Raw genomic sequence first — 12751 nt, 5'->3', positions numbered from 1 at the left:
GTATTTTTAAAGAATCAAATGCTCTGAAGGCTTGAATAAATGATGTTGGTGTATGTTTGGCATTTTGTTTCTGAAAAAAAATTTGCTTTGATCAGAAGGAGGTCTGTGGAAACGTTTAGTCTAGAAGGAAAACCATGGCTGCAGACAGGCTGAGAACTTCGGACTTTTGTAGGCGGAGCATTCTGTAGGTCCTTCCGCATACTGATTTGAAATCGTGTGAAAAGAGAAATCTGAAATGTCTCTCATTCTAAACTCTTTCTGACATGAGTACGAGCACATTCGATCTTAAATGGAGTTTAAAAAAAACGACATTGAGGTTGGTGCATGAAGCCTTTCTGCCTCTGCCAGTAGATGGCGGTGTTGTGCAGCTCTGGGTGCTAATACCCTCCTGCTGCAAATGGAATTATTCAGCTCTGAGCTCTCGGAGGCATGCGTTCTCAAAGGAGAGCGTGGGTGGATACGCTTAGCTGCCCAGACAAGACTCTGCTCTCTGGGGACAAGTTCAGGCCGAGCGTCCCGTCCCGTCCCCTCCTTCTGGTTGTTCTCTCCTCCCTGCCACTTAGCACACTGCTTCATGCTCCTCACTCTTTACTGAGTCACTCCATGTTAATCATCACATTAGTCTCTACAGAGAGCAGCTAGACAGCAGACCCATGGCCACTAAATGCACAGCGGCTAATCATCAATAGTGTCTCCCCAAGCCACCATTGCAGTCACGTGCAGCTGATAGCACAGTGTTAGAAAAGTCATGTGGATGAATTAGGATGCCTGAGCTCCACGGTGTCCTCTATGTATTGTATTTTTAATGCTGCCAGGCATTTGGCCATCAATAATTGATAGCTTTTCTATCTGAAAGCCCCAAGAGGCTTCTGTCACTTTTTCCTGCCCTATTTTTAGCTCTAATTCTTTCTTGTGCTCTGGAACGGGTCATGTTGGTTCAGGAAAACGTCACCCTGGAACACATGAAGTACGTTATTCACATGAGAATGTAGCACTTGTGTGCTATGGCAATGTTACAGTTGGCAGTTGTTTAATAGGAGAAAAATGTGCCAGTAATGTTCAGTGTTGGATTAATGAGAAATATCTAGAAGTAGGGAAGGCAGCACATGTTAAACACAACGTCCCAAAATGCAATGCTGTATCTGAATCTGAATCTTTTTTGCCGAGTATCATGGGTTTCATGTTTTTGTCATGGTGTGCTGGTGCTAAAAAAATAGAAAAACACTATACAAAAAAACTAGGAAAATAAATAAATAATGAATAAATAAATAAATAAAGACATATGACGCAGTTGTGCCATGATGTGCCAACAAGGTGTTGAGCACGATTGCGTCAAAAGCGGTGCTTTTAAGTTGATTTTAAAGCTTTGTGACTCGTCGACTGGAGTACGCAAATAAAGAGATGATGACCGAATTGGACGTTGTGGGTACTGCAGGAAACTTTAAACCAACTCAATTTTTCATTACAAAGAAAATCCGGTGAAGATCACATGTTAATTATGAAGATTAATATGCAAATTATCAGGGGTGGATTTTTCCTTGAAGCTTGTTATCGCAGGTGTCGGCATCGCTGCGGCGAAAATCGAAGCCCTGATTTGCGTCATCGCATTTTCAACCCCGCGTACGTCTGCATCAGCTCATATTTAGTCTCGCTTCAACAACCCCACTAGAAGTCTAAGTGTGTGTGTGTGTATGTGGGTCTGTTTTGGTCCCTTGTCTGTCTGCCATGAATACAGATCAGTGGTGTGCCGTCTCTGGTGCTGTAGCCTGTGTATGTATTCAATCAGCGCTTTAGCCCTGTGTACACACACTAAAGTGCTTCTGCATATACACAACTGAATAAACAATGGCCTTCTGTCAGGAGACAGCTGTCAACAGACCTCGTGTCCAGCACCACACTTTTACTACACAAGCCAGACCACTGTGTGTGTGTGTGTGTGTGTGTGTGTGTGTAAGACCAGTGTCTTTCCTCGTTCTCATTCTCACATATTATTTCTATTACTCAGCTCTAACAGGCCTCTTCTGCACTATTGGTAGTGAATGTGTAAAAAAAAAAACAAAAAAACAAAAAAAAAACTGATAATTGGTCACTTATGGCAAATACATTTTCAAGAATTGGGCAGGTTTATGATCCAGATGTGCAAGCGTACGCTGCTGCTAATTCACCCCGGCAACCAGGATGCAATGGTAGTTAGAATTTTTGCCGATGGGGACGGTTGTCCGAGGTAAAACAGGTGATTATATTTAATGAGTGTAATAAGACGAGCACTTTGGGTTTGAGAGGTCAGTAAACGGCTGCGACTTTCATTTTGGATTTCAGCTGGATTAAAATGTTGAATTGCTTCAAACGACTTCTGGGAGAATGTTAAATATGAAGGTGGTGCCAAATTCTGTGCCAGTTCGGATTGGGATGTGAGAGTTTTTTTTTTTTGTTTGTTTGTTTTCTCTTATGAATGAAAAAAGTGTTATTTTTTCAAGTATTATTTAAATACTCAATCAGCTGCATATGTGTTAAGCTTTTGAAGATATGTTATGGCTTTAAGATTATGGTATAAAATTGTAATAGATTTTTTTTTGCATTCAGCCGAATGTTTTTACTTGCTTGTCTCTAAACCTTGACACAAAGCAGCTTTGCAGATGTCAAGGTCAAGATCTCGATCTAGATTCAGCAAGACAAAGGAATGAGAGTGTCCAAAAAAAAAAAATCCTCCCTGAGAAAACATAAGGAAGAAATTCTGTTCCAGAGTAGTACTTGCATTCGCGTACACACACACACACACACACACACACACACACACACACACACACACACACACACACACACACACACACACCCCTTCACGTTCTTCTTTTGACTTTGTCAGTGTCTCATCTCCTTGCCTCTTCACTGCAGGAGTTCTGACAGAGTTGCTCCACTGCTCCCTCTTTCTCTCCTCTCTCTCTCTCTCTCTCTCTCTCTCTCTCTCTCTCTCTCTCTCTCTCTCTCTCTCTCTCTCTCTCTCTCTCTCTCAATCTCTCTTACACACACACTGATGCACACTCTTCCCTTTCACATTTTTATTTGTATTCCCAAACTCTGTAGCTCAGTCTCTCCCTCTCTCTCCCTCTCGCACATATTTCTCTGTGTCGCTTTCTTTTTCTCTCACTCCATCCCTCTCTCCCTCCCTTTTTTGCACTGCGGCAGAGCAGTGTGGCTTCGTTGCCAAGGCAACTCCTCATTCGCAACCCCCTTCCCACACACGCACACGCGCGCACACACACACGCACACAAACACACGCACGCACACACACACACACACACACACACACACACACACACACACACACATACACCTTTCACTTCAGAGCAGCGAGACAATAAAAAGCTGCCAGCGAGACCGAATTAAATGTGTGGCAGGAGCTCCATAGAAAGGAGGCAGCGACTGAGATGCCAGTGGGGTTACAGTGGAAAGTGTAAGAGAATACAAATGCGAGGCGGAGAGCATTAAACAGAGGGTCGAGGGACATCCAGAGAGGTTGAAAGGTTACTTATTTGTCTCAGAGCGTGCGCACCATATGGGGAGCGTGGCATAAGTGTGCCAAAGGCGGTGCGTTTGCTTTAGGGGAGGAGGGAGACTAATGAAAGGTTGGAAATTAATGAAAGCCAGGAGGGGAAGGGAGGAGGTGGAGGAAAGAGGGAGACTCCTCACTGACTGCTGGTCCACTTAGCTATTCATTGAAGCGCCGCGTGTAATCCCAGCATGCATTGATTCTACAGTGGGCCCAGAATGCTGCCCTGTGGGACCTCGCCTAGCCGAATGCAGCATATGGGACCCGGTGTTAATGATGGGGTGGGGGCGGGGCTTATCCACGCCCTGAGGGACCAGGGGGCTTTGCAATGTGATTAAAGCCATGTTTGGAGACAATTAACGGCCCTTCAAGTCACGCGCCGCGGGCCCCAGGGACGGCGGGGGAGCAGGGAGTCGCTGGTGGGAGACTGAGGTACCAGCTGAGCTCCCGTTCTGGTTCAGGTGGCACTTTTCAATCTTAATCTTAATCCTTAATACCACCTCCTGTCCCTTCCCCAAAGTCCTCCCTCCTTTTCCACACTGAATAAATCATGTGCCAATTGCGAGCAGCTCCTGTTAGAGCTCACATAGACATGCATGTCCACACAAACACACACACACACACACACACACACACACACACACACACACACACACACAGATGTCTCTGGCCTCATTACAGCACTTCTGTTAGGATGCTGAGATTTTGGCGAGCCGGCATTTTTTTTAATTAGTTTTTTTTTTTTTTACTTTCTATCTGTCTTTTTATCCATTTATCTTGTCTGTCAGTCACTCTGTCTATCTATTTGTTTATCCTCCCTTCTATTCCTTGTATGAATATAGATTTTATAGTGCATAGTAATACATGTATATGACATGACTAAGAAGAAATACAAAAAAATAAACGGATGAAGTAGTGGAGAATTAAGGAATTAAACAATAAAAAAGAAAAAAGCAACAGCTGTTTTCAGGCTTGACCTCTTGTAGTGTCTCCTCCCATTTCCCCCTACTCCTCCTCCTTTTTCTCCTCCAGTCTGCCCTGTACATGCTCCCAGTGCTCCCAGTGGAAGCAATCATGCCCGGAGACAAATCTTCACACAGCTGCTTCCTGGCTTGGCTACCTCCCCTTTTGCTCCCTCTGTCCCGTTCGCGATCACACACACACACACACACACACACACACACACACACACACACACACACACTGTGTGCATATCAATGTTAATTCACTGTTTATACGCTTACATATACACTGTGTGCATAGTAGCATTTGAAATTCTTGTGCAATGTTTTACTCCCATTCAGATTCTTTGTCTCATTGGTCTCCCCTCCCTCCTTCTATCAATTTCCACACACCCACACACACACACACACACGCCTCCTCCACCTCACCGTCCCTTGGGTTTGCAGGTCCAGAGCAAATATTTGTTTGTGCAGTGTTCCATTTCAGCAGATTTGAAAGGGTGGGGGCAAATAGAGCTACATATTAGAGCAGAGAGTCACTGAGAGGATGGGAAAGAAAGACAAAGGGATGAAATGGGAGAACGAGTGAATGGCTGCGTATACGTTAGCAATCCGTCTTTCTCTTTGCACAGTATAATGTATTGTAATGGGACTGGCCTAGTTTTAAGCCTTCGGCGATGCAGCACTTCCTCTCGCTTGCAGTGTGGAATGGCTGAGGAGAACATTACATCATATTCAGACAGGAATCTGTGCTCACCAGCCATGTGTTGCAGGTGTGTGTGTGTGTGTGTGTGTGTGTGTGTGTGTGTGTGTGTGTGTGTGTGGCAGGTGTGTGTGTGTGTGTGTGTGTGAATGAGAATGTGACTCTACTCTGGATGTGCAACAGTGTATGAATTCACATATGTTGTAAGACAAAAAAATAAAAATAAAAAAAAAAACCCAGGAATTAAATACCTATTCTGGCTTAGTGTATATTTTTGTCATATTGTAATTCTTTTGCTTTACCTGTGCAGTTTAAGTGAACAGGTCATGTAGCAACATTTATGCAACAAAAGCACATTTCCATGTACAAAATGCTACAGGATGATGTGGGTTACACAACAGGACACATACAGTATGCATTACAGGGTTTTACACTGCTATACTATGACGTCGGAGTTCTAGAAACGTTATGAATTATTGAAATGAATTTGTTATAAAGACAGAAAAAGGAAGCCATTCGAGCAAGAAGAATTGTCACATCCTCCAAAAAAAAAGAAGCTTGCCAGGGGTTGTATTCGTGCCTCAAGGTTTTCCTGAAGTGTGAATGAGGGTGTGAATATGTGTGTTTGGTTGCTGGAAATTTCCTGGCAAGTAGTCTATTCCTGTGATGGATCCACCAATACCATAACCTGGATAAAGTGTTTACTGAAGCTGAGTGAATGCTATAAAGGGAAATCACCTTCAGCATGTGATTTGTATAAGCCACATTAGACACTGACACTATGTGCTTGATCAATTGGGTCCTGTGCACTGTTGAAATTTGGTTTTAATTCATCTGGATGTGTTACAAGTCACTGGTTCATATTAATAAACAAATAAATGTATTTATGCTTGTATAATGCCTTTTATTTTTTTGTTTTTACAGTGGACACAAATGCTTAAATGTACAGTATGTATAATTGAATCTGACTGAAACTGTCTATAATTGTAGTCTATAGTGTAGATTATTGCATTTGGCATTTTTGGAATGGAGTTTCCAGTATCAGCACTTTGTGTTATCAGATGATGGTGAGGAAATGACTTGCTTTATGGACTTCCCATAACATTTTATATAACTTTAGAAGAAATACAATGGCAGGTTGCTGTAGTAGAAGATATAGTAGAAGCCACTTGAGGGAGTAACAACAGTATGTTGTGGTTGATTTATTGATTTGTTTATTTTTTTGTATCCATACACTTCATTGTCTGTTTCTTCTTATATAGTGATTAGAAAAAAGCTAATTGCATTGTACAAAGTTACTAGTTTTCAGATATTGTACGTTGCCCTCCTCTAATATTGGTGCTGATCAGCTAAAATGAAATTTTTTTTTTTAGTTATGAAATCACAATAATACTTTGCTCACATGGTTGTCAAACAATTACAAACGCAACACATATTTATAATAAAAATATCATTCTTAAATGCGCTGGTTGGAGAATATTTGACTAGGGATTTGAGACCATTCCATCATATGAAATCTCTCCAGATTTGACCAATTTTAAGGTCAACGCTGTTATACTCTCCTCTACAGTTCACCTCTCAGGTTTTCCATAGGGTTCATCTAGGGACTTAGGATGGTCTTGGGAGGACCTTGATTTTGTCAGTAAACCCTTTTTGTGTTGATTTAAATCCAACAAAACAACAGGACAGTGTCGAAGCAGGACAGGTGCACTGACGAGAAGCAAAGGGATTCTACGTTAATGCTAGAATACTGATATGTGATTATGATACCTATATTGGCCTGTATTTGATCAGAATTACCCTGCATTATATAACATAATAGTTGTATATTTGCTTTCTTACTTTGTGTTTAACTTTAGAAAAAAAATCTATCCTACCTAATCAACTGACAGCTTGGAAACATACATAAAGTCCAGTGTTACAAGTTTGAGATTATATTGGAATTTAATATACAGTATATATATATTGTTTGTGTATGTGTGTACAAATATACGTTTGTGTGTGTGTGTGTGTGTGTGTGTGTGTGTGTGTGTGTGTGTGTGTGTGTGTTTATATATATATATATTGTTTGTGTATGTGTGTACAAATATACGTTTGTGTGTGTGTGTGTGTGTGTGTGTGTGTGTGTTTATATATATATATATATATATATATATATATATATATATATATATATATATATATATACACAGTGAGGAAAATAAGTATTTGAACACGCTGCTATTTTGCAAGTTCTCCCACTTAAAAATCATGGAGGGGTCTGAAATTGTCATCGTAGGGGCATGTCCACTGTGAGAGACATAATCTAAAAAAAAAAAAATCCAGAAATCACAATGTATGATTTTTAAACTATTTATTTGTATGATACAGCTGCAAATAAGTATTTAAACACCTGAGAAAGTCAATGTTAATATTTGGTACATTAGCCTTTGTTTGCAATTACAGAGGTCAAACGTTTCCTGTAGTTTTTCACCAGGTTTGCACACACTGCAGGAGGGATTATGGCCCACTCCTCCACACAGATCTTCTCTAGATCAGTCAGGTTTCTGGCCTGTCACTGAGAAACACGGAGTTTGAGTTCCCTCCAAAGATTCTCTATTGGGTTTAGGTCTGGAGACTGGCTAGGCCACGCCAGAACCTTGATATGCTTCTTACAGAGCCACTCCTTGGTTATCCTGGCTGTGTGCTTTGGGTCATTGTCATGTTGGAAGACCCAGCCTCGACCCATCTTCAATGCTCTAACTGAGGGAAGGAGGTTGTTCCCCAAAATCTCGCAATACATGGCCCCGGTCATCCTCTCCTTAATACAGTGCAGTCACCCTTTCCCAATATATTAACGTGCTTGAAATTTCTTTATGTACATGATGTGTGTTATTTGATTGATTGGTCATGCGGATCGAGATAACCTGTAATGCGGATAAGGATGCGGAAGCCAAAGTAAACGCAAACAAAGTTTATTGAGAAAACTCAGGAGATAATCCACCAATACTTGTAGTGAAGCAGTAATATCCAGTGGTGCGCTCCGGGAGCGCGGTCCATGAAGTTGTGTGAAAGCAGAGACAGTTCGTGTAGAGAATCCACGGATCCGTGCCATGAAAAGCGCAGCACTGGGCAGCAACGGATAAACGTGGTGCAGACAGCGTGAACATGAAAAACAGCAGGATCGGGGGAATCCGGGGTGCCGTTGAGAGAATGTGGAGTTTGAGAAGAAGGGTACGTAGCGGGATACGTATACGCGATTACACAGGCCGACATGAACCAACACATATGATCATGCACAAACAATAACGGAACGAGTGTGTGGAGGTGAGGGGCTTAAATGGGATGAGTGAGTGAATGAGAGTCAGGTGTGTGTGATCAGCATGACTGCGACGAGCTCCCCCGCACTGGAGAAGAAGCAGGGTGCTTCGGGGAATGCCGCCGCCGAAGAAGGCGTGGCAGGGGGATTCCAGGGGGATTTAAGAGCTAGAAAAAAATCTTTCTTTACATATCCGGTGATTAAATACATTTGTTTTTGCTCAGTTGTCTTTGAATGTGAACTGTGGAGATTAATCAGGCTGTGAAGATGAGCTGAGAAAAATATGAAAAAAGTTGTATGAAGTTTGTATGAAATTCTTAATATGAAGAAAAAAACACCAATCATTTTCATAAAGCAAGCTATTATTATGTCAAAAGTCTGTTCAACTTTTAAAAGTATTAATGTACATATGACACATAAAATCTAAAAAAATGGCTTAACTGTATAATACTTTCCTTCTGCAGACCTGCTATAAGACACTACACGGATTTAGTTACGCTGAGTAAGGGTAAATTGTAAATGTGTGTGCTGCATGCTCGAGGTTGTGTATGTGTGTCTGTTCATGCTTGTGTACACGTGTTTGTGTATGAGCACTGGGGTTCAGTACTGGCTGACTCAGCTGTCAAAGGGGAGAGGGGACGTTTGACTAACAGGACCCACCAGCAGCTGGCACGCTGCCCCGCTCCAGGCCGTAGCCATCTTTAGGCTAGTAAGACAACTGTGCAAAAGGCTGCAGGGATGCAGAGACAACAGGAGCAAAACTCTGCGTAACCTCTAAGAGGAAAACGAGAGCAGTTTGTCAGCAGAGTGCTGGTGTGGTGAAGAAATGCAGATGCTTTTACTAGCCAGTTAGGTCACTCATAAATACCTCCTGGCGGCAGTGAGACTGAAGAAAAGCTTCACTAGTAAATTATAATTTTTTTACTGAGGTAGCGTTTTTCATAAAATGCTGAACTGATAAAATTGTGTGATATTTTAATGTGTTGAATTAATATTTTGTTCAGTGTAGTGTAGCAGTGTTTTACTATGGATATATGCTAGAATGTGGGTGCCACTAAAGGCTGTGAAAGAAAATGAATCTTGACTTCCAAATGCTATAAATGTGAAAAACGGTTTCAGGTTTTGCAGGTGCACATTCTGCAACACGCTATTGTGTCTCCATTATCTATTTGTGCACTTAGGGAAATGGATTTACCCGGGATCTTTTCAGGCTAAAGTTATGGAGCTATATCTTTTTATTATTGTACATCACAAAGCCACATGTGTTTCCCACTTCAGCTTTGATTGATTGATTGATTGATTGTTTGTCAGATTGTCACTACTTCTGTTCAAAGTGTTTTGGAAAATGTATTGAGGCCAGTGTTGCCTCTACTGCAGTAGAATTAGTAGAACACTTTGTAAGCCAAGAAAGGTATTGAAAACTTGTTCTGCACTTGACTTGCCTTGTAAGTGGAAATTCATAGCTTGGATTAGCTTTACTTTTTTCTTTTTTTTTTGTTTACCTTGGTGAAGTTTTGACATTCAAATTGGTGCAAAACACAACACAGATGAATCCATGTTCACTTTTTGATAACATGCTTACAGCCAACTTGCAATTTATATTTTCTTCCTCAAAAGGCAAACTTACCATGAGTTTGAGTTGAAGATCTTGAGAGGCCTGCTATAGAGGTCGGACCTCAACCCTACTGAACACCTTTAAACTGAAAGATTGACTGCACTTCAGGCGTCCTCTCTGTACCTAGACCTACGTTTATTAACACCCTTGTGGCTAAATGAGCACAAATCTACATAAGCACCTCCAAAATTTAGTGAAACATCTTCCCAGTAGAGTGGAGCCTATTATAACAGCAAATTGGGACTTAATGTGGAATGCTTTATTCATAACGCACATGTAAATCTTATGTCAGGTGTCTATGAACCTGTGTCCATATAATGTTGTGTTCAGAATGGTTTGAAAACTTCTAATACCTAATCTGTCTCCTTTTGAGAAATGACGTATGTGATCGATCAGTGGTTCAGAAAACTCTCTCTGAGTAAAACCAAACCTGAGATGACTGCGCTTTCTAAGACAAACAAGCCCAAAAATCAATCCCAGATTTAGACTCAGGTACTCGGGTCAAATTTGAAAAAGATACCCTAGGTCTCTCTTAAATAAAGACATTTCAGATATTTCCCAAGATAGCTCATTAGTCTTCTTACTTGTCTGCCTCATTAAGTCCTGACTTGTATTTGTACTAGGAAAAACGGCATGGAATTTTTTTTTCAATATTGACACAGCTGAAAAGCACAAATCTTTTCTCAAATAAATCATGTGGACACTGAAACAAATCCCGAGTCTAACCTTTTCCCCGGTCCTGCTAAGTGATTGCTTCTTTGTCCAAGCTCAGCTAATGAAAGGAATGGCTTAGGAAGGCTTCAGAAGCTTGGGACCTGACCCGTCACTCAGCTAATCCAGAGCTTTAGGAACTCGTTACAAAGGAGAACTCTACAAGGAATTGAGCATTTGAAACAGGTTTGCCAGTTTGCCTTAGAAACTGTTGACAGATAAGTAGTGTGTGGCGATTTTCATTTTATTCTGGTTTGGTCATTTGCTGAGGTCAGGAATATTTGCCATATTTAACATAACTAATTATACACTGAGCTCCTGATTTATTTATTTTTTTTATGCATTTGTCTGGTATTAAGCTTCTGAACCCTAAAGGCTGCAGTCTTGATTGGCTTTCTTTGACCACCTTTAATGATGACAGAAACTCACAGGTAAAGATTAGCAATTAGTCTTGTGATATTAATAGTAGTTTTTAGTTTAACTTATAGTTTTGCTCACCCTAAAGTAGACTATATAGATACAAATTCTAGATTCCAATGATTACAGTAGCATAATAAGACAATGAACTACCGTATAAGTAAACTGTCCATACAACAAAAGGATTTAAAAAATGGTAAGAAAGTCTGTAACATCATATCAACCTTATGTATTTATAGCTAAAAAAAACTATATAAATGACTGCAGAGATACAGATCCTGTGATGGACCTGACTTAAAACTGATGAACTAAGGATACTAATTATAAATGAGTAATATAGTGGTTATGCACATGATGTGTGGATTTTTCATACAGAATGCTTTGGGACTGAACATGTGTATTTTTATGTATTTTAATATTTAGTTCGTGTCCACACTGGATAATGGAATGGGAAGCTAATAACGTTTTAGCCCTATCCCAGTAAAGCTGTCCTCAACAATAAAACTTACAGATAGTAAAATTATTAGCTTGCACTCATTATCAAGTCAAGTCAAGTCAAGTTTATTTGTATAGCGCTTTTCACAACAGACATTGTCTCAAAGCAGCTTTACAGAAAACAACAGTGAAGGTGAATGGTGTGCGTTTGTCCCTGATGAGCAGACGTGGCGACAGTGGCAAGGAAAAACTCCCTTAGATGATATGAGGAAGAAACCTTGAGAGGAACCAGACTCAAAGGGGAACCCATCCTCATATGGGTGACATCAAGAGTTTGGTCATAAATCTTTCAACAATACAGAACAATTTGTGATCATCATAGATCCAGCATCAGCTTCTCCATGCCAGGGCCTTTAAACACTCGGCATCTACTTCTCCATGATCATCCATAGGTCCATAATCTTCACGAGGTGGGACGTGACTGGAGCTGGCCAAACCTCAGGATGCCTCGGGATGGGGAGAGAAAGAGAAGCAGTGGAGAGGAATTAGCGTAGCTGCTGTTCATGATATTAACAGCACAAGTTGATAATGTGCATGTAATCATATATTCTGGAGCACAAGGTTGTGATGTGATGTGTGTGATGTGTGTTATGTGTAGGCTTTGCTAAAAAGATATGTTTTTAATCTACACTTAAACTGGGAGAGTGTATCTGAACCCCGAACACTGTCAGGAAGACTGTTCCAGAGTTTAGGAGCTAAATGTGAAAATGCTCTACCACCTTTAGTGGACTTTGCTATTGTAGGAACTACTAGAAGCCCAGAGTTTTGAGATCTCAGGGAGCGTGACGGATTGTAGCGTGTTAAAAGACTGGATAGATACATGGGAGCCAAACCATTTAGTGCTTTATAAGTGAGTAGCAGTAGTTTGTAGTCTGTTCGAAACTTAATAGGAAGCCAATGTAGGGACGATAAGATTGGGGTTATATGATCGTATTTTCTTGACCTAGTAAGAACTCTTGCTGCCGCATTCTGAACTAACTGAAGCTTGTTTATTAATGATGC

At 40.9% G+C, this 12751-nt stretch overlaps 1 protein-coding gene across 2 annotated transcripts in view; it reads left to right on the top strand.

Moving 5' to 3' along the window:
- The window catches only part of fars2 (phenylalanyl-tRNA synthetase 2, mitochondrial), a 172773-nt gene that overhangs the window by 51987 nt on the left and 108035 nt on the right, over positions 1–12751 (top strand). The window lies entirely within an intron of this gene.

This window comes from Silurus aristotelis (assembly GCF_946808225.1).
Source record: "Silurus aristotelis genome assembly, chromosome: 1".
In the NCBI taxonomy this organism is placed as follows: Eukaryota; Metazoa; Chordata; class Actinopteri; order Siluriformes; family Siluridae; genus Silurus; species Silurus aristotelis.
Note: the sequence above shows the minus strand (reverse complement) of the source record. Positions and strands in the feature narration are given on the sequence as shown.